This window comes from Eulemur rufifrons, chromosome 7 (assembly GCF_041146395.1).
Source record: "Eulemur rufifrons isolate Redbay chromosome 7, OSU_ERuf_1, whole genome shotgun sequence".
NCBI classification, from domain to species: domain Eukaryota; kingdom Metazoa; phylum Chordata; class Mammalia; order Primates; family Lemuridae; genus Eulemur; species Eulemur rufifrons.
In genome coordinates, this window is record NC_090989.1 from 206,201,076 (window position 1) to 206,226,928 (window position 25,853).

Below are 25,853 nucleotides of genomic sequence, written 5' to 3' on the forward strand. Positions count from 1 at the left end.
CAAATCCTGTTATCCCCAAATTAGGCTATAACTTATTTCCGTGAGATATGTGCACCGTCCTACTCAATCCATGAACTATTTGTTAAGTTTATATGGATAGGCTGGGCACGGTGGCTCACACCTGTAATCCTAGCACTCTGGGAGGCTGAGGCGCGCGAATTGTTTGAGCTCAGGAGTTCGAGACCAACCTGAGCAAGAGCGAGACCCCGTCTCTACCAAAAAAATAGAAAGAAATTATCTGGACAACTAAAAATATATAGAAAAACTTAGCTGGGCATGGTGGCGCATGCCTGTAGTCTCAGCTACTCGAGAGGCTGAGGCAGAAGGATTGCTTGAGCCCAGGAGTTTGAGGTTGCTGTGAGCTAGGCTGACGCCATGGCACTCTAGCCCAGGCAACAGAGTGAGACTCTGTCTCAAAAAATAAATAAATAAATAAATAAACGTTTATATGGATGGTATATTTTTTAAGAGCTAGATAAAATATTCCCTGTCCTTGAGTACGTGCCTACTCTATTGGAAAAAAAAGACATGAACAATTAACAAACAGTAATTAAGTGCTAATTGTGTGGTACCAATCATTGGTGCCTTAGAACTTTAAGGGAAATAAAAGTCACTGGAAGTTGGAGCAGTCAGCGAGGCCTCCAGAGAGCTTTCTCACTTGCAAGATGGTTAAGGTCTTTACAGGGAGGAGGTTAAGTAGCAAGGTGGGAGGATTTGTCAAAGAGGAACCCAGAGGCCAGGAGAGGCAATATGAAAAAGAAAGAAATAGATCCAGCGGCGGTGAGCTATAACACAAATAAATAGATTGAGGAGGATAGCAGAGGTATAGATAATCCAAAGAAAAAGCTACAAGGAAAGGGTGGGAAACGGATACAGGGGAAAAAAACGGGAAGGAAAAAAATGAAAATGAATCACCTAATTAATGGGTGGGAATGGTGGCTGATGGTTTCCAGGGGCACGATTTCTAGTCCAATTATCTGTCAAAAATGCTTTGGCTTAGTAGCCAAAGGAAACTTAGGAGAAACCTCCCTGCTAAAATACTTGAATGTTTTCCCGAAACCTCTATTTTTATTTCTCTTATTTGAAAGAATATGAAAAACAGCGTTATACCTTTGACCAAGAATATAATTTTAAAGTCCTGATTCCAGAGTTCTTTGGAATTAACAAATGTGTGGTGTGGTCTTTATCTTATCACTTTGGAAAGCACCTGACATCTTTTGAGCCAGAGCATAACTTAATAAATTACGGTCCCATGGGTGGCTGGGCGGTAACTGTGACAAAGAGCTAGAGACTCTGCCGAAGTGGAAGGAAGGAACAAAGAAGAGGGTGAACTGCTACTCTTCATATCACTTTTCTCTTCCTTCGCATCTGGTTTGTTCACGAGAAGTAAATCGTCAACCTGAAGAATCTGAGCAATAATTTGTGGACCATAAAGAACAAATTTAGTTTCCTTTGGTCTATTTATTATACTTATTTAATACATTGCCTTAATAAAAAGTGAGAAAATACTTAATATAACTTTTTCAAGCAGCTTCTTTGATACCATAATATCTTATTCTCTGTTTCATCAGGATGCTATAAAAAGTTGCAGGTAAATGAAAGTTTCAGGAAGTGATATATTTCTGACATAATTCAATCTAGTTACAGCCACGAGACACAGTGAAGTAAGATTATATGTCCTACTCTCAATGGAAGACAAATAAATTCTTAGTAATTGATTAAGTACATTCCTTCTTGTGGACACCCTAGATGTAGAATACCGCTTCTCTAAAAAAAAAAAAAGAAAGAATAATAGGGAACATGTAAAATATATGAGAAAGAATTATGTTTTATTTTGTGATCATGGAGAATATGGGTTCCCTTTCACTGAATAGGAAAAAAGAAGGAGATGTGATTAGAAATTTTCTTGTTATAGATCATTAAGTATGACTGTAAAATTTTTGAAAAAGTATATTAGACAGTTCTCCGGTATTACATGGAGGCAGCACCTTGAGCGTTCTCAAAGGCATTGCTCAATGCTCACTCCCCCAGCTCCCCCTTTATTTTAAACTAAGAAAAGTACTGATGATTTAATATTATTCCACAAGAATATCCCACTTTTGGAGGTTTTCATTATTTTTTAAAGAAAAAAATTGGTTACAAACAGCAACTAAAAGAACATTCCTTAAAAAAAAAAGCCACAGAAAAATTGAGTTATTTTTATAATGATAATACTTTATGCAGATCTGTGGTCTTTCATCAAAGAACATTCAAGTACTTTTCAAATGTTGACTCATCAATCCATGACACACTTAGAAGATTGGGCAGTAATTCTGCTTCCATTTGGTTTCAAAGAACTCACTGTGTCCTAAGACACGTGGACTCCCTTTTTTTCTTTCTTTCTTTTTTTTTTTTTTTTTCTGTTTTTTGTTTTTTGTTTCTTGTTAAAGGCCAGAAGAAATATGGCTTGGTCCCAACCCACTAGGAACTCAGTGTGATGAAGGAAGGAGCCATGGAAAAGCTCTTCAAATTCCCAGTAAGACATGCCATGACTTAAAAACCAGAGACGGAAATCTCTACATATTTTTGAAGGGTCCAGAAAGGCATTCAAAAGATTTTGAACGCTAAATTACTACAGAATGCAGAAGGGAGACTTTCTTTGCTGAATTGACATTTTAAGCAGTATTTTCTTATTTATTTTTTAACAGGGCAACTATATTATTTGTAATATCCCTGTCCCAGATGAATTTATGCCTTTCACCTGTGTTGGGAAAGAGGCTCAAGGATGGATGGATTCTTGGCTGAAGAATTCCTCTGTAAATACTTCCCAGGCCAAGGGTGGGAAAACAGGCTGCCAGTAATTAGAAGTTTCATGAAGTAGCCGTTAAGGTTTTGTTTATTAACAGTTGCAAGATTTAGTCTCGCCTTACTGATTTCCTTTGATAGGTAAAGTTCAGTGACCTTTATGGCTACCCTTTGAGTTATAAGGGAGCTGGGAGAGGGGGCATATTTTTCAACTCAAGGTCCTTGTTTTTTTTGCCCACATGCTTTATAATTACTTCACTTTCTGTTCAAGAATCATGGGAAAGCATTGTTTATGAATATTGTTAAAAGAAAAACTTTAGACAAATTATATTTAACAGAGTTTCATGAGCAAGAAAAAAATTAAATGATTCATGAATCAGGCAGCCCCTAGAATCAGAACATATTCAGAGAGACTCTTGGGGCTGCCATATGGTTGGTTAAGATTTATGAACAGAAAAAGAAAAGTAATGTACAGAAAACGGAAGTGAGGTGCAGAAACAGCTGGATTGGTTATTTGGAAGGTCGGTGTTTGCCTTATTTGAACATGGTTTGAACACTTGGCCACCTGTGCACTGCAATTGGCTGAGTCTCAGCTGTGATTACAGAAGCACACTCCTCGGGTAAGTTTTCAGTTTGTTTACATGCTAAGGTAGGTTGTAGTTTGTACGTAAGCACGCAAGTCTGTGAGTACAGAGGCTTTCTCAGGCCAAATTTTAGTTTAATTTAACAATTCCCCCCTTTTGGTCAGCCTCTCAATTTTCAAATTTGAGCAAAATTTGGGGCATTGACACAACTCTCCATCACCATTGTAAATGACTTATTTGGTCTAAGTATGGAATTTACAAGTCTTCTTTGGTCTCAGTATGGGTTTTGCAAGTCATGACATCAAACCAGTTGAATAATTCTTTATATTCTTGCTGACCTAGTTGAAGTGAGATCATTCAACAATCAATGGGTGACTGCATATAAAACATTTAAGACTAGAGAAGATACAGCACACCAAGGGGACTATTGTGATGACTACCAAGAGGAAATATCAAAAAATCAAAGTGTACTTCTTGACAGTGTTCTTGTAAAACCAACTGAACCAAATCAAACAAGCCAAAGTTCAAGCAATGTAGGCAGTTCAACAATATTGAGTCTAATTGGTCATATTCCTTGTTCAGGGTGTGATTGTGATTAAGAGCTATAATTCCTGTAAAACAGTCTGATTGAAAGAGGTATCTATTTTCATTAGCCAAGAGACCTAATAGAAGAAATATAAAGGTTAGAAAACCTCAGAAAGCCCAACCTTGCCATCCACCACTTAGGATGCTTGCTGACCAACTATTAGATGCTTGCATAAATATATTATGTATTCCCTTCTCTTGAGACATTAATTTCCTTAATGTGTTTGGTGGCAGTATCTCAGGAAACAGCAGTATTAGAGAACTTTTAAATTAAGCTTTCTGTAGTAACAAAATCAGGAGAGAGATAGGTACAGTGTTCAGTTTGGGTCAATACCAAACATAAGCCCCAAACTTGAGCAAAGAGGACATCTAAAATTAAGTGTTTTGTTGAGTGTGTATGTTATTATCCACCTTTTAGGGAGTGGCTTCTACCCATCTGAACCCCTGGAAGGTCTGATTGTCTACAAAATCCAAGATTTTTCCCAATTTATGGATTAGCTTTAAATTCCATACAACCAGTACTACTGCCAAGAGTAAGCCCCCGGGAACTCCACTGGAGTCTTTTTTCAGTGGAAAATAGTTTATCTTCATTTATTTCAAGATTGGTGCTAATTTGGGTTATTGACTGTTTTGGCTTCTCCTCATAGGAGCTATTATGGTAATTTTCAGGGGAAGCTATTTGAAGGCAGGAGTGAGCCGGGCCAAATAGCAAGATCCAAACCCACAAGGAAGCAGAATGGAACAAGGAGTTCTCCACAGGCCCAATATAGACCCTTGGGGATTAGAAAAGAGGGCCACCTAGTTGTGTTTGAACAGGGGTCAGTTAAATCTGTTTGCCCATAAATCTGCATAGCTCCTGAACAGGGTTCAGTGGGAAATTTAGTGTATTGTGACCCCTTTATAGCATGCTGTAAGGGTGTGTAACCACATGTAGTAAAAAAGGACCCTGCTGGATTTAATTGGGTGACATTATACAAGCAATTACTTGTACCCATGTAAGTAATTCCCAGGTTTTGAATGTGTGATGTCTGGAAGCACAATATACCTTTTGCAGTCATCACTTGGATAGGTTTTCTATATTTAGTAATTACCAGGTTACTAACTGGAAAAGTTAGAGGGTTGTTTCTAGCAAGTGCAGGGAAGCAAGTAGCAGTGATGGTTAAAGTATCAAAGATAGCTTTCCACTCTTCCTTTGGAGTTTAGGAGTGACTCTGGGAACATGGAGAGACATTGGTATCAGTGGAATTGTTTTCTGATTTTTTGGTGTTTGCCCACACACCCAGAATTGCTCTGGTTTTGTTCTAGAGAATAAACTAGAGCTAAAGCCATCCACTGATTATGGGCCCATGGATTTTCCTGTAGGGAAAAGGAAAGGATTAAGACATCAAGACATAAGAAAAAAAAGAGAAAAGCACAAGACTTTCCTGATGGTAGAGAAGTCTTGATCTGTGATCTTGAGAAAGCTTTCCACATCTAGGCTACTGTCTGCTTCTGGGGAGAAATTTCCCTGGTCAACTTTACCTTACAGTCTCCAACAGGTATATGGTTCCAAGAGTCTTGAAGGGCCCTTTTGAGTAGTGAGATGTGGACCTGAAGCTTCACTGCCATGTGGGTGATGAGAAGAACTTGCTATGGTCCCTTCCAGTGGGATTCGAGGGCAGTCTTCCTCTGATGTTATTTCTGGAAGACCAAATCTCCAGGTTATAGACTGTGAAGTGTTGGATTATCCTCAGGTGGTGGATCAGGAAAAGCTTCCTTTACCTGGTAAAAATACACTTGGGCCTCATGCATTAACACTTTGCATTGTTTAGTCATATCAGAGTTTAGGAGCATAAGAGATACATGAGGTTCTTTTATTAGGGGTATAAGGGGTCAATTTATGTTTTCCAGTGGAAGTGGATCTGATTGACATTAAAGCCAATGGTAGTACCTTTAGCCAAAGCAATCCAATTTACTCAATTAACTCTGCCAACTTCAGGTTATTTTTTGTTTGTTTTTGGTTTTTTTGTTTGTATGTTTGTTTGTTTGTTTTTTGTTTTTTAACACAGAGGCTCACTCTGCCACCCAGGCTGGAGTGCAGTGGTGCAATCATAGCTCATTGCAACCTCAAACTCCTAGGCTCAAGCAGTCCTCCTGCCTTAGCCTCCCAAGTAGAGCTAGGACTACAGGTGCACACCACCACACCTGGCTAATTTTTTTAAATTTTTTATAGAGATGGGGTCTCTCTATGTTGCCCAGGCTGGGCAGTCAGACTCCTGGATTCAAGCGATCGTCCTTTCTTAGCTTTCCAAAGTGTTAGGATCACAGGTGTGAGCCATTGCGCCTGTCCCCAGTTCTATAATGCTGTTTGTTCTTTCCACTTTTCCAGAAAACTAAGGATGATAGAGACAATGCCAGTGGCATTGTGTTCATAAAAACTGCTTTCTATAATGATCTGCCTAGTAAAATGAATTCCCCTATTGGAAATTTCTTTAGGCAAGCCCCATAATGGGAATACATTTTCTAACAATTCGTTAGCTACTGTCACAGCATCAACTTTCCTACATGGAACGTCTCTACCCAACCAAAAAACATACAAACTATTAAAAGAACACACTGATAACCCATTGAGGGTAGCAACTGAATGAAGTCCATCTGTAAATGTTCAAATGGTCCATCAGGTGGCAAAAATACACCACCTGAAGTTTTTATTGTTTTCCCAGGATTATGAGTTTGATCAACCAAACGCTGGTTATAAGCGATTTTACCAATTTTGGTGTAGTCACTCCACCAATTTTTTTTTTTTAATAATTTGGATTATTTTGTCTGTTCCGTAACGAGTTGTGGAGTATAGGGCTTTTAACAATGAAAGCTTCAAAGACTCAGGAAGGACCGGGCAGCCATTGGGCTCTCCATCAGTCCACGCTTAACACTGAATTTACATCCTTTCAGAAAACAATTTTGTTTTTCCAAATCTGATACATTGCACTGTTTACTAAATAGGTCATCATAAGGAAGTTGAAACCCTGATCAATCTTATGGAGTTCATTCAAATTGTATATCCTAACAGTTTCAGCACCAGCATAAAAATCTGGTAAGGCATTCAGTTTTAGTTTACAGCTTCGATCTTAATAATGGTCATCTCAGATGGTAACAGGATAGCAGAAAAGAGTTTATCTATTTGGAGTCTGTTTTTGATAGAGGTCGTACTAGAAGTGAGAAACCCTCATTGTTTCCAGAACATGCCAAAACCGTGTACTACTTCAAAAGTATATCTGCTCTTTGTATAAATGTTTACTGACTTGTCCTTAACTATTTGACAAGCTCAGGTGGGAGCAAAACCCTCAGAGGGTTGAGCTGACTTAAATTGAGGAAGAATTCCCTTCTCTATTAAGTCATTTTGGGCGGTAACAGCACACCCTGCCTGATATTTTCCTTCTGAGTTTTTGGCATAGGACCTATCAACAAGCATTAATGCAGGATTATCGAGTGGAGTATCTTGTAAATCAACACGAGGGACCACTACTTCTGATACAACACTTACACAATTGTAGTCTTCACCACCATCAGGCAGAGTTAATAGAGCAGCAGGGTTAAGTAGATTGCAGCTTTTAAATGGAGATTAGAAGGAGACAGGAGAATTTCGTAAGATATTAGTCTACTTACTGAAAAATGCTGAGCTTGGTTAAAATTTAATAGACTTTCCACAGCATGTGGATCTTGCAAATTAAGTTTATGCCCTAAAACCAGCTCAGATGAAGCGCTACCAACTTGGCTGCTGCTGTTTTTAAACACTTAGGATGTGCCTTAGCTGCTGGGTCTGATTGCAGGCTATAATATGCAGTGGGCGTATGTGTTCCTCCATGTTCTTGGGTACGAACTCCTAGTGCCTGACTGTTACATTCATGAATGAATAAGACAAAAGGTTTAGTATAATTTGGAAGTCCTAAAGCTTGGGGCTATTGTAAAGCCAATTTTATTTGGGTAGAAGCCTGCTCATGACTGTCTTCCTAAGGTAAAGGCTCTGGGACTGTATTTTTAGTGAGCTCATGCAATAGTGAAGCTATTAAGGAAAAATTTGGGACCCAGGATTTGCAATATCCTGCAAGTCCAAGGAAACCTCTTAATTATCTTTGGTTGTAGGCAAAGGAAAACTTTGAATAGTTTTTATGCTCTCGGGTGAGAGACAAATCCCTTCAGGAGTCAAGTCATGTCCCAAATAGTAGACTTTTTCTCTGCTGAAGTTTTTCCATCGAAGCCTTGTGACCTTTATGTGTGAGTTGCTGTAAAAGATAAACTGGGTCAATTGTAAAGCTTTAGTGGGAGAGCAAACAAGTCACCCATTAATACACACTGAATAAGAGTAGGGTTAAGGAAACTGACTGTAGGGTTAAGTCCTGATGCAATGCCTGGGAAAAATGTGAAGGGGCTTCAGTAAACCCTTGTGACATTATGGTCTGGGTGTTCTGCTGGTTTTTCTAAGTAAAGGCAAATAAGTATTGCTTCTCTTTATGAACTGGAATGCTAAAGAATGCAGAACAGAGGTATATTATCATGAACCACTTTGAATCAGCAGATACATTAGATAACAAAGTATTAGGATTTGGGACTACAGAAAACATTGGTATTACAGTTTTATTAATTGTCTATAAATCTTGAACCTTGGCCAGGCCCAGTGGCTAACACCTGTAATCCTAGCACTCCGGGAGACCTAGGCGGGAGGATCGCTTGAGCTCAGGAGTTCAAGACCAGCCTGAGCAAGAGCGAGACCCCGTCTCTGCTAAAAAATAGAAAGAATTTGGTTGGGTAACTAAAAATATAAAAAAAAAAATTAGCCAGGCGCAGTGGCGTACACCTGTAGTCCCAGCTACTCGGGAGGCTGAGGCAAGAGAATTGCTTGAGCCCGGGAGTTTGAGGTTGCTGTGAGCTAGGCTGATGCCACAGCACTCTAGCCCTGGCAACAGAGCAAGACTGTCTGGGGAAAAAAAAAAAATCTTGAACCTTGTCCGTTTGGTTTTTTAAATGGTAAGACTGGAGCGTCATAAGGACTGGTACATGGGCTGTAAGTACTTGTTTAATTAAATCTCCTGCAATTGGTGAAAGCCCTTGAATTGCTTTGGGTTTTGGTGGATATTGGGCTAATTTAGATGAGGATTTAGAATGATCTATTTGGATTTTTATAGGTTCCACACTTTTAATTCTTCTTTTATCAGTTGAGGAAGAGGCCCATAAACATTTAGGGATTTTACAAAGGTCAGAGGTATTACAGGCCTGAGTTTCGCTCTTATCAATTCCTGCCTGTAGAGAGTGTAACAGTTTTGGTTCAGAAGAGTCAAGAAACTTTAAGATTATTCCTCTCTCTGAGGATAATTTTATATGCCCTTTTAGTTCTGAAAGTAAGTCTCACCGTATCAAGTTTACTAGAGCAGTATCACATAGTAAAAAGATATGTTTTTCTGAAAATAGGCCCAAAGTCAATTGGATGTATTCAGATATGGGAACCTCTTAAACTTAATTTGAAACCCCCACCACAGATATGACCTTTTTACTTTGAGGGCTTTGTTGGCTTATTAAAGTGGGGTTTATGGTAGATAAAGTGGCTCCAGTATCTACCAGGATTACACAAGAGTCCCCTTCTCCATGTTTATTTAAGGAATTACGAGGAGCAATTTACTGGAGAATACTTTGGGGCTTCATCAGTGTTGATTATCATCATGAGAGCCAAGATCTCTTGGGCTTCCTCTAGTGGTGAAACGGTCTAGCCCCAACAGCAGGAGGTTTATTGGTGATAAACTGATACGAAAGTGGACAATCTCTTTTCCAGAGTCCTGGTTGTTTGCATTAAGGCAGATATCTCAGGGCAGAGAATTCCTTGTTCTAGGATCTCTTGGTTGTGATACAAAATAAAAAAGAAGGACCGTTTGGGTCTGGCCCCTATATCTGTAGTAATTGGAGAGAGATAGCTTGTTAGCCTTTGGGGTCTTTCTTGCTCTAGAGTCCTCCAGTATATTCAGCTAAGGCTACTGATTCAGTCCTAGCTGAAACTTCCCATCCAGGTTTACGTTCAGGATAGAGTCCATCTATAAATAGAGCAGTTACTGCCATTCCAGTCCCTGCAGGAAATACCCTTTGCTGTATTTTGAGCCCAGAATTTTGATGGTGTTCCTAAAAGAGTTCTATGATCTGAAACTGGGTTGTTCTTTTTTCATCTGCGAAGTTGTGTGATAAACCAATCAATTTTATGGAAAAATCCTAAGAATTGAATCTAAAAGGTTTTCAGTAAATTTTCTATCTCTGTTTAGTTCTTCTCCTGAGAAGGTTTTGGGGAGCCTTTAATATCCTCCTCGGGTTTGTCCTATTCTGCTGCTGCTATCCATTTTCGAGCTTCGACAGGTACCAGTATCATGTGAATAAATCAGTAAAGGTCAGGGAGTCCTGGACTGGAAGGTCCTTTAAGGATTGTAAATTCCTCAGTAAATTTGTGAGGCTTTCCCCTTGAGTTAGGCTGAGTTTTAGACCATGGAGTCAAGATAGTTACAGCAGGAAGGCCTGGCTGGTCAGAAGGTATTACTTTGCAAGGACTCTGTCTAACTTCTCTTTTTTCATCATCTTCAGGGTGAAATGGTCATTTAGTCAACCCTCGTTAGTGGGTTCAAAGTGTTTAGGTAGAAATGGATAAAAGCAAGGAATAGTCAGGGTTAGTTCAGAATACAGTCCTCTTTTGTCATGTCCCTAGTCTATTGTTTAAAATTTTTGTTTGCTTTTTGCAAAGAATCTTTTAAGGAGACAAATTGTGATTTGTTTAGTCTTTTGGATGCCTCACATGCCAATTAAAGAACACATCCCATTGTTTTTGTAGGGGTTTTGATCCCCTTTTTTCTTTTCTTTTTTTTTTTTTTTTCAGACAGAGTCTCACTCTGTTGCCCTGGCTAGAGTGCCGTGGCATCAGCCTAGCTCACAGCAACCTCAAACTTCTGGGCTCAAGTGATCCTCCTGCCTCAGCCTCCCAAGTCGCTGGGACTACAGACATGCGCCACTATGCCTGCCTAATTTTTTCTGTATATATTTTTAGTTTTCCATATAATTTCTTTCTATTTTTTTTTTTTAGTAGATACAGGGTCTTGCTCTTGTTCAGGCTGGTCTAGAACTCCTGACCTCGAGTGATCCTCCTGCTTCAGCCTCCCAGAGTGCTAGGATTACAGGTGTGAGCCACCACTCCTGGCCCCCTTTTTTCTAATATGCCTTACAAATAAACAATTTTATCCAAATTAAAACTTCCCCATTGTGATTATCTCAATTTCTAAGTTGTTTCTAGTAAGATTAACCCACTTATCTAAAAATGTACATGCATTGGGCTCATAATTTTTATACATAAAATTATCTGAAGTCCCAGAAGGTGAAGTCCCAGACTCCTTGGATTGAAATGAACGGATTATCAAAAGGGTACCTACCTGAAGTCTGAGGCCTCTAACTGAGTCGAATCCAGTTAATGGTCCTGTACTCAGTCCAGTCTAAATATTGCTCAAATAAACAGAGAGTTCAGGACACAAATTAGTGGAGCTTGGAATTCGAGAGAAAACTCACCCACAGCCTCCAGTTCCAAACAAGAGGGCAGTGAGCTCAGCTGGCTTCACAGGTATCTCACCTGGTTGCCTGGTGTTCGTGGAAGTTGCTGGAGTTTTACTCTAGATCCTCCCTTCCAACACCAGATCTACTAAAAGAGAAACTTTACAGAAATTTAACAGAGTTTAATTGAGCAAGAAAGAATTAAACGAGATTCATGAATATTTGCAGTTCTTATGTAAGATCTCGATTATGCCAGTACTGAGGCTTTCTCATTCCAAATTTTAGTTTAACAGTATAGATTATTCTATATGAGAACGATGAAGTTATAAGAATAATTCTAAATATCAGGAAAATATATTTCTTTCATCTATCTAGCATAAATTTTCTCCCATGAAACAGTTTGGCTTGATGGCAGAAGACATTAGTTACAAATGTTAGCTGTGAGCTGAGGATTAAGATAAAGATCCGAGAAATATTATCTGACATAATAAAGCCCATACAGAGAGGATGAGTGAGGAGACCACACAGAGTGATGGGTATTGTGGGACCTGCATCCCAGGCAAAGGTTCTGGAAACTGAGACCTAGGGCAAACTTCTGACTACCACTTCATTCATCAGGACTGCACTCCGGGGACTAGGCCCCAAGATGGATTGCTCCCACTTTGGAATTTCATGGGGAGCATCCCTACCTCATGCTCGTCTGCTCTGGAATGCAGAGAGCTGCCTGGGTCTCCCCTGTGGGCCTCCGTCCTCATCAGCACTAAGCATGTCCCAAGCCCAGGGGGACGCCTTTCCCCTGGTTCTGAGAGAAATGGTGAAAGGAGGAAACCATGAAATACCTTTTTGTAACCCTGTTTATTTTTTCTTTTGTCTCAAATTGTCCCTAATTATCATCCAGGCAAAATTATTAATGAAGAACAATTAAGGATACTTAAGTGAGACTTTGAAATCCAAATCCAAACCCTTTAGCTCTTCTACCAGCTAAAGAATGAATCTGTAAGGAATTGGCCTGTGGTATCCCAACTAAACTCCTAGGAAAGCTGCAAATGAGATTCTCTTTAGCCAGAAAGGACTTTCTGACTGACTACATATGTAGGCTAACTTGGCATAATCACAAAATATGAAACACATATTACCGTTTGAAAAGAAGTGGAATATAATGGAAGCAGTACAGCATGGAGCACAGACTCTGAAGTAGCACTGCAGGATGCTAACCCCAGCCCTGCCAATTGTTAGCTGTGCCATCTTGGAGAAGTTCCTTAACCTCCCTGCATTTCAGTTTCTTCATCTGAAACGTGGGGACAATATTACTACAGTACCTATCTCACAGGGTCATTAAGATGAAATGAGTTAATTAATGTATAGCTCTTATATCAGAGACTGGTGTAAAGTGCTATAATTAACATTTGCTGCTAGCATTGTTATAATTTCATACTAAAAAATGCAAAAACATCCTGTATTAGTTATCTACTGACATGCAAATGGTTCAGGGGAAAAAGCATGGAGGAGTACACACAGGAAGTTTTTATGCTCCAGGCCTGGCTAATGTCACTCCTACTCACATTCCTCACTGAGAACTGTCACATGGCTACACCTAACTGCACTGGAAGCTGGGAAGTGTAGCCCATACTGTGAGTCCAGGAACAAGAAGAGATTGTGGATTTTGCTGAACTTAATACTTTGTCAACCAAAAACACATCCATAATCCCTAGGTGTTTTTGCACCCTTAGGTTAAGAACCGCTGGAATAGAGAAATCAAATGGGTAGCATACAAGTGCAGTAATCATATTTTCCTAACTGAAAATTGGAATGACCTAAAAATTTTTTTCTGATTTGTGAAAGATTTTTTTATGAAAAGTCTTATAAAACCACAAAAATTAAATTAATTTGGTTATATATTTAAAGAGTTTCATTTATTGAAAGGGATATAATTGTATGAACTCAGGGCAGTGCCAGAAGATCCGAAACACGTTCTCTGTTCAGTAAGAAACTATTGACTGATCATTATGAAATCCACACTCTATTGGCTCAGTAGCCAGGGTCAGTGTCAGTACCACCTGAGGTTAGTAGAGTTGAAACCAAAAAGTGTTGGTGAAAATTAAAACCACAAAGCTTTGTGGAAAATTGAGAGGTCTGAAAGGAACCCAAGGGTCAGAGCAACGTAAAATTGACTGATGAAAAAGCTAACCAAAAGGAGAGGCAAAAGTAATGCGCATCTGTCAGGTGGTGGGCAATGGAATTTCCTTGGCACTTTTTAAAGTACACAAATAAAATATAGCCAGGGGCCAGGTGTGCTTTGCTGGATGTATAAACATTCCTGAGAAAATGTCCATAAACTGAATTTATAAAAACCCAATTTTAATGCTGTAGAAAAGATACCTATGTAATCAAGCCCTGCAGGGAAAGCTAAAAATCCTTTTTATTCATGTGGTTTATAAGCTTAAGCATTTGCTAATTTCCTTGAGTAGTAGATTATTCTACTAGTTCACATCACATATTTAAGAAGACAAACTTGTGATAATTTTTAAGATCCAGAATAGAAATGGGCTAACTTTATGGGTTTTTTTTTTTTTCTTTTCAAATTTTCTACAAGGAACATAATGCTTAGTGAATTAGGAAAAGTAGAAAGAAGATGATATCATGTAAGATTTTCTTCGAAAAGGGGTGTAGCCTGATTTCCTACAGTTTGATTGTTCCCTACTGCTTTGTATTATTGAATTCGTTTGGAACATTGCAGTCACATTTTATACAAGGGTTCTACAACATTGTAAATTAAGCTCATAAGTCTAAAATCCCCAATAAATGTAATTATCTCAAAAAGTCCTTAAAGTACCCACAAAATAAACTATATGTGGATTTGTTTATATAAGTCTGTTGTATAATATGAATATATAATATAGATTAAGGTACAGTCCATGATGAAATATATTAATATATGCAAAGTGTTTTCTCATGGTACTATTTATAAGTCTCTGTTTTATTATTATGAGTGGGTATAATTTAATTCAAGTAAGTTAAATTCACACAAGATGGAATTCACACAAGATGGAATAAGCACTGGACTTGAGTTGGAAGTCCTGGTCTTTTGTGACCTTAGACAAGTCATTTGACCTTTCCATGCCTTGCCTTTGTTGCCTGTAAGATGAGGTTTACACTACTTACTTTATAAGTACTATTAAAGATCAAATGAAATAATGTAAACCTATCAGAAGGCCTCTACTAGATTGAGAGTGTTGGAAGGACAGGTACCGTGTCTGCCTTACTGCTATTTTCATGAGCTTCTACTGGAAGTCACATTGGAAGACCAAATCAGTGAGGTAGGTCAGTCCTCTGTTTCCTACCCAGGGACAGACACTCTCAGATGGACCTATGCACAGAGTGGCATCAACATATCTGAAGTAATGAAGGCAAACTAGGCTTTTTTCTTGAACTTCAGCCTATGCAGAAAAGCTAGGGCTCCACGTGTTTAAGTGAAATAAGCCCGTGCAGAAATCCAGTGTAAACACTGGAAATTTCCCTCATTAGGCAGTGAGCAATGGGTTTTATTGGGAAAAGATGTGTCATGTTGAAAGTTTTCCAATTCTAAGGCCATTGTTTGCTTTGACTGACTATTGAAAATATGTCTGTTCACCAAACTTTCACCTTTTTTCCAATATTACATCTTAAAAAGAGGATTATTTTAATTACAGTGGCACCTAATTTGATTAATGACAAGGAAAGGAGTAAAAATGAAAAATGAGCAAGAAAATCTAGCCATAACAGCTGAGGTGACTGTGTCAACCAATTACTGTTTTATTCCCTTCTCCACAAAATGAGACTTTAAACATTTTTGGCCATAGTGCTCACTTAATGTTGATCTGTCAGAGAATAAATTGAGATAGAATCTTGAAAAACTCTATTGTGCATATGTGTGTGTGTGTGTGTGTGTGTGTGCGTGTGTGTGTGTGTGTGTGTGTGTGTGTGTTTACTTTTTATTTCAAAATAATTATAGAGTCACAGGAAGTTGCAAAGAAATGTACAGGGAAGTCCCTTGTACCCATCACTCAGCCTTCCCCATTTTTAACATTTTGGCATTTTGCATAACTATAGTACAATACCAAAACCAGCAAATTGACATTGGTACAATCCACAGTTTATTCAGATATCACCGGTTATACATGCATTAATTTCTGTGTGTATATATAGTTCTATGGAATTGTATCATGTATGTAAGCTGCCACCACCACATATAACTACCACTACAATCAAGATACTTAACTGTACCATAACTGCAAGCCTCCCTCATGCTACCCCTTTAGCTATACCTGTCCCTCCCTCCTATCCAGCCCCCCATCCCTCACCTCTGACAACCACTGATTTGTTCTCCTTTTCTATAGTTATGTTATTTCACAAATGTTACATAAATGGAATTATGCTGTAGCTATCCTTTTGAATTTAGCTCTTTTTGTTTTCTTTTCCTTTTTATTTTTTTGTTTTTTAGAGCCAGGGTCTCGCTGTATCACCCAGGCTGGCGTGCAGTGATACAGTCATAGCTCACTGCATCCCTGAACTCCTGGGCTCAAGTGATCCTCCTGCCTCTGAGTAGCTGGGATTACAGGGACAAGCCACCGTGCCCAGCTTTAGATTGTTTTTTTCACTCAGCATATTTCCTTGAGGTTCATCCAAGCTGTTATATGTCTCATTAGTTTGTTCCTTTTTTATTACTGAGTACAATTCCATGGTATGGATATACCACAGTTTGTTTAACCATTTACCACTATAGGACATTTGGGCAGTTTCCACTATTTGGCTATTACAAATGAAGCTGATGTGAACATTCATGTACAAGTTTCTACGTGAAAACAAGTTTTCATTTCTCTATATGAATGCACAAGACAATAGAATTGCTGGGTCATATGGTAAGTTCATTTTTAGTATAAAACTATTCCTCAGAGAGGCTATGCAATTTTACATCCCTTCCAGCAGTCTATGAGTAATTCAATTTCCCCACTTCCTCACCAGGATTTAGTGTTAACATTATTTTTTAGGTTGGCCAATCTGATAGGCATGTAGTGATATCACATTGTGGTTTTAATTCACATTTCTCAAATGGTTAATTATGTTGAATATTTTTTCCTGTGTTTATGTGCCATCTGTATATCCTCTTTGGTGAAGTGTCTGTGCATGTCTTTTGCCCATCTTCTAATTGGATTATTTGATTTTTGATGTTGAGTTTTGAGAGTTTTTAGTTTCAGTGATTTATGCTCTGGTCTTTAATATTTCCTTCCTTCTGTTTGCTGTGGGTTTATTTTGCTCCTTTTTTTTTTTTTTTTTTTAAGTTTCTTGAGGGTCTTAGATTATTGATTTGAGATCTTTCCTCTTTTCCAATGTAAACAGTTAGTGCTATAAGTTTACTTCTCAGCACTGCTTTATCTGTATCCCACAGACTTTGATGTTTTCATTCAGTTATATCTATATATTTTTAAAATTTTCTTTGAGACTTCTTTGAGCCATGCATTATCATGCATTATTGTTTAATTTCCAAGTGTTTGGAGATTTTGTTATTGATTTCTTTTCTAGTTTCATACCATTATGGTCAGAGAATATATATGACTTCAATTCTTTTAAATTTGTTAATATTTGCTTTGTGAACCAGGGTCTTTTGGGGTGAATGTTCCATGGGTGCTTGAAAAGCATATGTATTTTGCTGTTGGGTAGAGTGTTCTATAAGTGCCAGTTTGATCTTGTTGGTTGATGCTATTATTCAGTTCTTTTAGATTCTTACTGATTAAGTAACCAACTACACTTGTAGATTTGCCCATTTTTCCTTTCAGCCTTATTGGTTTCTACTTCATGTACTTTTAAACTCTCTTGTTTGGAGCACACCCATTTAGAATGGCTGTATCTTATTGGCAGAGTAATCTGCTTTGTAGCTTGTGCTTTTCTTTGCTCTGAAGTCTACTTCATCTGATAATAATTTAATTACTCCTGTGTTTTTGGATTGATGTTTACATAATATATCTTTTTCCATCCCTTTACTTTCAACCTACCTATGTTGTTATGTTTGAAATAAATTTCTTGTTGGCAGTTTCTTCCATAATTGGGTTGGATTTTGGTTTTTAATTGGCACATTTAGACCATTTACATTTAATGGAATTATTGATATTTTATGGCTTACATTTGCCATTATATTATTTGTTTTATCTTTGTTTCTCTGTCATCCTTCTGTTTCTTTTTTCTTGCTTTCCATTTTGATTATTAGTTTCTAGTATATCACATTTCATAGTTTTCGTTGTGGTTTCTCTGTGCCTGGGGTCCCCTGTCCCTGGGCCGCAGCCTGGTACTGGTCTGTGGCCTGTCAGGAAACGGGCCGTGCATCACCGTCTGAGCTCTGCACTCCCCCCTCCTACTCCCGGTCTGTGGAAAAACTGTCTTCCAGGAAACTGGTCCCTGGTGCCAAAAAGGTTGGGGGCCGCTACTCTGTGCAAATACCATATACATATGTAACTTATCACAGTCTACTATTATTAACATTTTAACCTTTTATGTGAAGTGCAGAACCCTTACATTTAGATCCATTTACACTCCCCATTTAAAAAATATATTTGTCTTATATATTTCCTCTAAATATATTGAATATCACATTAGGTAGTTTTATAACTGTTGATTCACCCATAAAATATGAGTTAACCCATGAGGTGAAGAACAGTCCATTATGTGTACTTCTATTTTTATCCATTCTGTTCTTCTTTCCCTTCTGAATGTCCTAACCTTCTTCTGTTATAATTTTGTTGCAAGAGCTTCCTTTAGCCATTCAATAAGGGTAGGTATGCTAGCAACAAATTCTCTTAATATTCTTTCATCTGAGAATGTCTTTATTTCCCCTTTATTCCTGAAAGATAGTTTCACTATATGTATAGGATTCAGGGTTGACATTTCTTTCAGCACTTGAAAAATACTGTGTGTCCCATGTCTTTTTGGCCTCCGTGGTTTCAGATAGGGAAATCACTGTCTTTCAAATTGATGTTTCTTTATAGGTAATGTGTCACTTCTCTGTTTTTTCAAGATTTTTTTCTTTGACTTTTGTTTTTAGAAGGTTGTTCATGATGTATCTTGGCATGAATTTCTTTGGATTTATCCTATTTAGAATTTGTCCAGCTTCTTGAACCAAAGAGTTACGTATTTTGCTAAATTTGGGGAATTTTCAGTTCTCTTCTCTTCTCTTTCTCTTCCTCTTCCTCTTCCTCTTCCTCTTCCTCTGTTGCCCAGGCTGGAGTCCAGTGGTGCAATCATAGCTTACTACACCACAGCCTTGAACTCCTGGGCTCAAGCAATCCACCCACCTCAGTCTAGTGAGTAGTTGGGATTACAGGCACATGCCATCATGCTCAGATTATTTACTTTTTGTAGAGATGGGCTTCTCACTATGTTGCCCGGGCTGGTCTTAAACTCCTGGCCTCAAGTGATCCCCTCACCTTGGCCTCCCAAAGTGCTGGGATTGCAGGTGTGAGCCACTGTGTCCAACCTTCCAGTCATTATTTCTATGAACACTTTTTCAAACCTATGTTCTTCTTCCTCTCTTTTTGATACTTTCATGATGTGAATTTAGATCTTTCATTTTCCCAGAAAGCCCTTTTTCATTGTTATTTAAGTTGAGTAAATTTTATTGATCTGCCTTCAAGTTTACTGATTCTATCCTGTTATCTCCACTGTGCTATCAAGTCCATCCAACACGCTTTATTTCTAAGTTAGAGAAATTTAGAGTTTTCAGGTCTATAATTTCCATTTGTTTGAGTTTTTTTCCAGTTTCTATTTCTTTGCTGACATTTTCTATTTTTTGTTTATTTCAAAAGAATTTGTAATTGATTATTGAAGCATTTTAAAATAGCAGTTGGTTTAAAGTCCTTTCAAGGTAATTCCAACATCTAATTCTTGGAATTGGACCCACTAAAGGCAAAATACTGATTCTAACCTCAAAATTTTTGAAGCCAGTGGTAAACTGCATTGAACTAAAAATGCAACAAAACCAACGCACAATTTGACAACAGGTTATACTGACTCAGCCTGACAAAGGAAAGGGTACACCCTTTCCTGGGATAAATATTATCTATTTAGTTTCTACTTTTATTCATACAGTTGGATATACTGTAATAAATAAAATAGAAAGAAAGAAAGAAAAAGAGAGAGAGAAAGAGTAGGAACATGTAATGTAAAATCAAGAGAAAAAATCAGTAACTGGAAACAGACCACAGATAATCCAGATGCTGGAATTAGCAGACAAGGACTTTAAAATAACTGAAATAACTATGTTAGAGGATCTAATAAAAAAGGTAGACAACACGCATGAATAGATGGGGAGTATCAGGGGGAAAATAAAACTATAAGAAAGAACTAGTTGGAGAGTTCAAAAATGAAAAATGTCATAAATGACAAATCTATATGATAGGATAAAGAACCAATTAGACACAGCAGAAGAAAGTGGCAATGAAATTGAAAACAAGTCAGTAGAACTTATCTGAAATTAACTAAAGCATAAAGAGAAAGAATGAAAACACTGAACAGAGTATCTGAGAACTGTAGAACATTATTGAATTGTCTGACATATATGCAGTTGGATACCCAGAAAGAGAAGAAAGAGAGAGAATGCAGAAACAAAATATTTGAAGAGATAATGGCCAAGAATTTTACAAAACTTATCAGTGAAATTGACCCAAAGAACTAAGATGCTCAGCAAACCCCAAGCAGGTTAATAAACTACAAACAAAACTATACTTAAATATGTTACATCAAAATGCTGAATATCATAGATAGATAGAAAATCTAAAATGCAGCCAGACTAAAAAGACACATTACATTCAGGGGAATATTAAAAGTGATGGCGAACATCTTCTTAGAAACAATGGAAACCAAACACAGGGTAGTATTGGCATAGGATGACAAATAGATCAATGGAGCAGAATACAGAATCTAGAAATTGACCCATACACTTATGCTCAATTGTTTTTACACAAAAATGCCAAGGGAATTCAATGGAGGAAAATGGGGCTGAAAAAACTAGATATCCCTATGGCAACAAATGAACCTCAACCTCTACCTCACTCCCTAAACAAAAATTAATTTGAGATGGATTTGTAGGTCTAGATATGAAAACTAAAACTGCAGCTCTTCTAGAAGAAAATATAAAATATTTTCATGACTTTGGAGTACATATAGATTTCCTAGGACATAAAAAGCACTAACCATAAATGATAAAATTACTAAACTTAAAAGTTCTGATTAGGAATTTTTGAAAATAAATAGGCTAGCCATAGATTGAGACAAAATATTCACATTACATGTAAATGACAAAGGGTTTTTATTCAAAATCTGTAAAGAAAACAAACAACCCAATTTTTAAAGTGGTAAAATTGAGTAGTCACCCCCCCAAAAAAGAAAGAAAGATATTTATAAACAATACTTTTGAAAGAGTATACAAAATCATCATTCATCAGGAAAATGCAAATCCACACCACTCTGAGATACTATATATACCCACAAAAATGACTAATGGCAGAGTAAGAATGGCTAAAATAAAATAATATTAATATTTTACCAAATGATAGCCAGTATGTGGAGCATCTGAAATTCTTATCCATTGCTGGTGGAAGTGTAAAATGGTATAGATGCTTTGGAACACCTTTTAGCAGTTTTTTACAAAGTTAAACATATATCTAATGGATGAAAAATCACAATTTAAATATCTTATGTATCCAGGAAACATATCTAACCCACAAGGACTCATACAGACTCAAGGTAAAGGAATGGAAAAAAATATTTCATGCAAATGGAAACCAAAAGAAAGCAGGTGTGGCCATTCTCATATCAGATAAAAATGACTTTAAATTGACAATGGTAAAGAAAGGCAAAGATGGTAATTATATAATGGAAAAGGGAGCAATTCCACAAGAAGACATAACAATCCTAAATATTTATGTACCTAACATAGGAGCACCCAGATTCATAAAGCAAATTCTACTAGATCTGAGCAAAGAGATAATGCCAGCAACATAATTGCTACGGACTTCAACACCTCACTGACAGAGCTGGACAGATCATTCAAGCAGAAAATAAATAAACACTGGACTTAAATGGGACTCTAGAACAAATGCCCCAACAGACATTTACAGAACATTTTGCCCCAAAACTACTGAGTACAAATTCTTCTCATCAGCACATGGAACATTTTCCAAGACTGATCATATCTTTGGCCATGAAACATGTATCAACAAATTCAAAAAAATAGAAATTCATGCTATGTATCTTCTCAGACCACAGTGGAATAAAACTAAAAATCAATTCCAAGAGAAACACTCAATTCTACACAAAGTCATGGAAATTAAACAACCTGCTGCTGAATGATTATTGGGCCAATAATGAAATTAAGATGAAAATCAAAAGATTCCTTGAATTGAATGACTAAGGGGACACAAGCTGTCAAAAATCTATGGGATTCAGCAAAAGCAGTCCTAAGGGGAAAATTCATAGCCTTATATGCCTACATCAAAAAGACAGAAAGATTACAAATTAACAATCTAATGACATATCTCAAGGAACTAGAAAAGGAAGAGCAAACCAAACCCAAAGCCAGCAGAAGAAAAGAAATAACTAAGGTCAGAGTAGAACTAAACAAAGTGGAAAACGAAAAAAAAAACCATACAAAGGATCAACAAAACAAAAAATTGGTTCTTTGAAAGGATAAAATAAATTGATAGACCTCTTGTTAGATTAACCAGGAAGAGGAAGGACCTAAATAAGCTCAATGGGTAATGAAAAAGGAGATATTACAATTGATACTACAGAAACACAAAACATCCTCTGTAAATACTATGAAAATCAGTACACACATAGACTAGGAAACATAGAGGAAATGGACAAATTCCTGGAAACACACAACCTGCCAAGACTCAATTAGGAAGAAACAGAACTCCAGAACAGATCAATAATGAGTAGCGAGATCAAAACAGAAATAAAAAATCTTCCAACAACAACAAAAAAGCCTGGACTAGATGGATTGACAGCTGAATTTCATCCGACTTCCAAAGAAGAGCTGGTACCCATGCTGCAGAAATTATTTCATGGCACTGAGAAGGAGGGAATCCTCAACAACTCATTCTATGAAGCCAGTAACACCTTAATACCAAAGCCAGAAAAGGGCACAACAAAAAAAGAAAACTACAGACCAATATCCCTTATGAATATAGATATAAAAATACTCAATAAAATACTAGCAAACCAAATTCAACAGCACATTAAAATAATAATCCACCATGACCAAGTGGGCTTCATCCCAGGGATGCAAGGATAGTTCAACATATGTAAATTAATAAATGTGATTCGCCACATAAACAGAAGCAAAAACAAAGATCATCTCAATAGATGGAGAAAATGCATTCGACAAAATCCAGCACCCTTTCATGATAAAAACCCTCAACAAACTAGGTATAGATGAGAGATATCTCAAAATTATAAAAGCCATACATGACAGACCCACAGCCAATATTATACTGAATGAGGAAAAGTTGAAAGCGTTCCCCCTAAGAACTGGAACAAGACAGGGTGCCATTGTCACCACTTCTCTTCAACATAGTGCTAGAAGTCCTAAACAGAGCAATCAGGCAAGAGAAAAAAATAAAGGGTATCCAAATTGGGAAAGAGGAAGTCAAACTATTGCTTTTCACTGACAATATGATCTTATATCTAGAAAACCGCAAAAGATTCCACCAAGAGACTCTTGAAATTGATAAATAAATTCAGCAAAATCTCAGGTTATAAAATCAATATACACAAATCAGTAGCATTTCTATACACCAATAATAGTCAAGCTGAGAGTCAAATCAAAGACTCAACACTGTTCACAGTAGCTACAAAGGAAATAAAATACCCAGGAATATACTTAATGAAGGGGATGAAACAGCTCTACAAAGCAAACTATGAAACACCGAGGAAAGAAATCACAGATGATACAAACAAATGGAAAAACATATCATACTCATGGATCGGCAGAATCAACATTGTTAAAATGTTGATACTACCCAAAGTAATTTACATATTGAATGCAATCCCCATCAAAATACCAACGTCATATTTCACAGATCTAAAAAAATAATTCTACGCTTCATTTAGAACCAGAAAACAGCCTAAATAGCCAAAGCAATCTTAAGCGAAAAGAACAAATCTAGAGGCATCACATTACCAGACTTCAAACTATACTACAAGGCTATAGTAATAAAAACAGCATGATATTGGTGCAAAAGTAGAGACACAGACCAATGGAACAGAACAGAGAACCCAGATATAAAACCATCCACATACAGCCAACTGATCTTTGACAAAGCAGACAATAATATTCACAGGGTAAAAGAGGCCCAGTTCAATAAACAGTGCTGGGAAAATTGGATAGCCACATGCAGAAAAATGAAACAGGATCCATATCTCTCACCACTCACAAAAGTTAATTCAAGATGGATAAAAGACTTAAATGTAAGGCATGAAGCCATAAGAATTCCAGAAGAAAATGTAGGAAAAACTCTTCTAGATATTAGCCTAGGCTGAGAATTTATAAGACCCCAATGGCAATTAGTGCAACAAGAAAAATAAATAAATAAATGAGATTTGATTAAATTAAAAAGCTCTACACAGCTAAGGAAATAATCAACAGAGCAAATAGCCTATGGAATGGGAGAAAATATTTGCAAGGTATTCATCCAATAAAGGGCTAATAACCAGAATCTACAAATAACTCAAGCAAATCAGCAAGAAAAAAACAACCCCATTAAAAAGTAGGCAAAAGACATGAATAAAAGCTTGTCAGAAAAATATAGACAAATGGCCAATGAACATATGAAAAAAATGCTCAATGATACTAATAATCAGGGAAAAGCAAATTAAAACCACGATGAGAAATCACCTTACCCTTGTTAGAATGGCTTTTTATTAAAAAGTCCAAAAACAATAAATGCTGGTGTGGATGCACAGGGAAAGGAATGCTTATACATTGTTGGTGGGACTGCAAATTAGTACAACCTCTATGGAAAACAGTATGAAGATTACTCAAAGAACTAAAAGTAAACCTATCATTCAATCCTGCAATCCCACTACTGGGTATCTACTCAAAGTAAAAGAAGTCATTTTATCAAAAAGAGACCTGCACCCAAATGTTTGTTGCAGCACAATTCCCAATTACAAAAATGTGGAATCAACCCAAGTGCCCATCAATTCATGAATGGATTAACAAAATGTGTTGTATGTATATCACAGAGTGCTATTCAGCCATAAAAAGGATGAATTAATGAGACCATCATCCTAAGTGAAGTTTCTATAAAGTAGAAAAACAAACACCACATGTACTCACTATTAAATTGGAACTAAGCAATGAGCACACGTGCACAGAGGAAAGTAAAACTCAGTGGAAATCAAGCAGGGAGAGAGGAGGAGGAAGGGGATGCACAAAAACCTACCTAACGGGTATAATGAACACTGTTTGGGTGATGAGCACACTTATAGCTGTGACTGAAGCTTTACAAAGGTGACTCATGTAACCCAAAACATTGTATCCCTTTAATATTTTGAAATTAAAAAAAAAACACATATCTACCACATGACTGGGCAATTTCACCCCTAAGAATTTATCCAAAAGAATTTTAAATGTATTCACAAAACCAGTTGTACAGAAATATTTATAGCAGCCTAATTTTTTTAAAGAGATGGAGTCTCGCTGCATTGCCCAGGCTAAAATGCAGTGACTATTCACAGTCATGATCTGAGCATACTATAGCCTGGAACTCCTGGGCTCAAGCAGCCCTTTTGTCTTAGCCTCCTGAGTAGCTTGGGCCACAGATGTGTACTACTGCATTCCACCTTAGCCTAATCTTTAATAGTTCAAAAATGGAAGCAACTCAAATGCCTGCTAACAGAAAAATGAATGAATAAATTGTAGCATATTAGTACAATGAAATACTACTCAATTATAAAAGGAATAAACCAGTCAATGACACAGCAATATGGATGAATCTTGAGACATTACATTGAGCAAAAGAAGCCAGATATAAAAGAATATGTACTATATGATTCCATTTATATAAAATTCAAGAATAGATAAAATTCTCTGTGCTAGAACTAAGAACAATAGTTGTCTTTGGGGTAGGGGTAGGATTGACTGGAATGAGATATGAAGAAACTTTCCAAGTAATGGTAATGTTCTATATGTAGATTTAGGTGGTATTTACTTGTGTATATTCAATTGTCAAGACCCATCAACTATCTCCTGAAGATTTTTTCATTCTGTTGTACATAAAATTTAATTTAATTAAAAAAAAAAAACTTTTTTTTTTTTTTTTT

General features: G+C 37.1%; 1 protein-coding gene across 5 annotated transcripts in view; it reads left to right on the forward strand.

Moving 5' to 3' along the window:
- Positions 1 to 25,853, forward strand: part of AOPEP (aminopeptidase O (putative)) — a 306,549-nt gene that overhangs the window by 97,457 nt on the left and 183,239 nt on the right. The window lies entirely within an intron of this gene.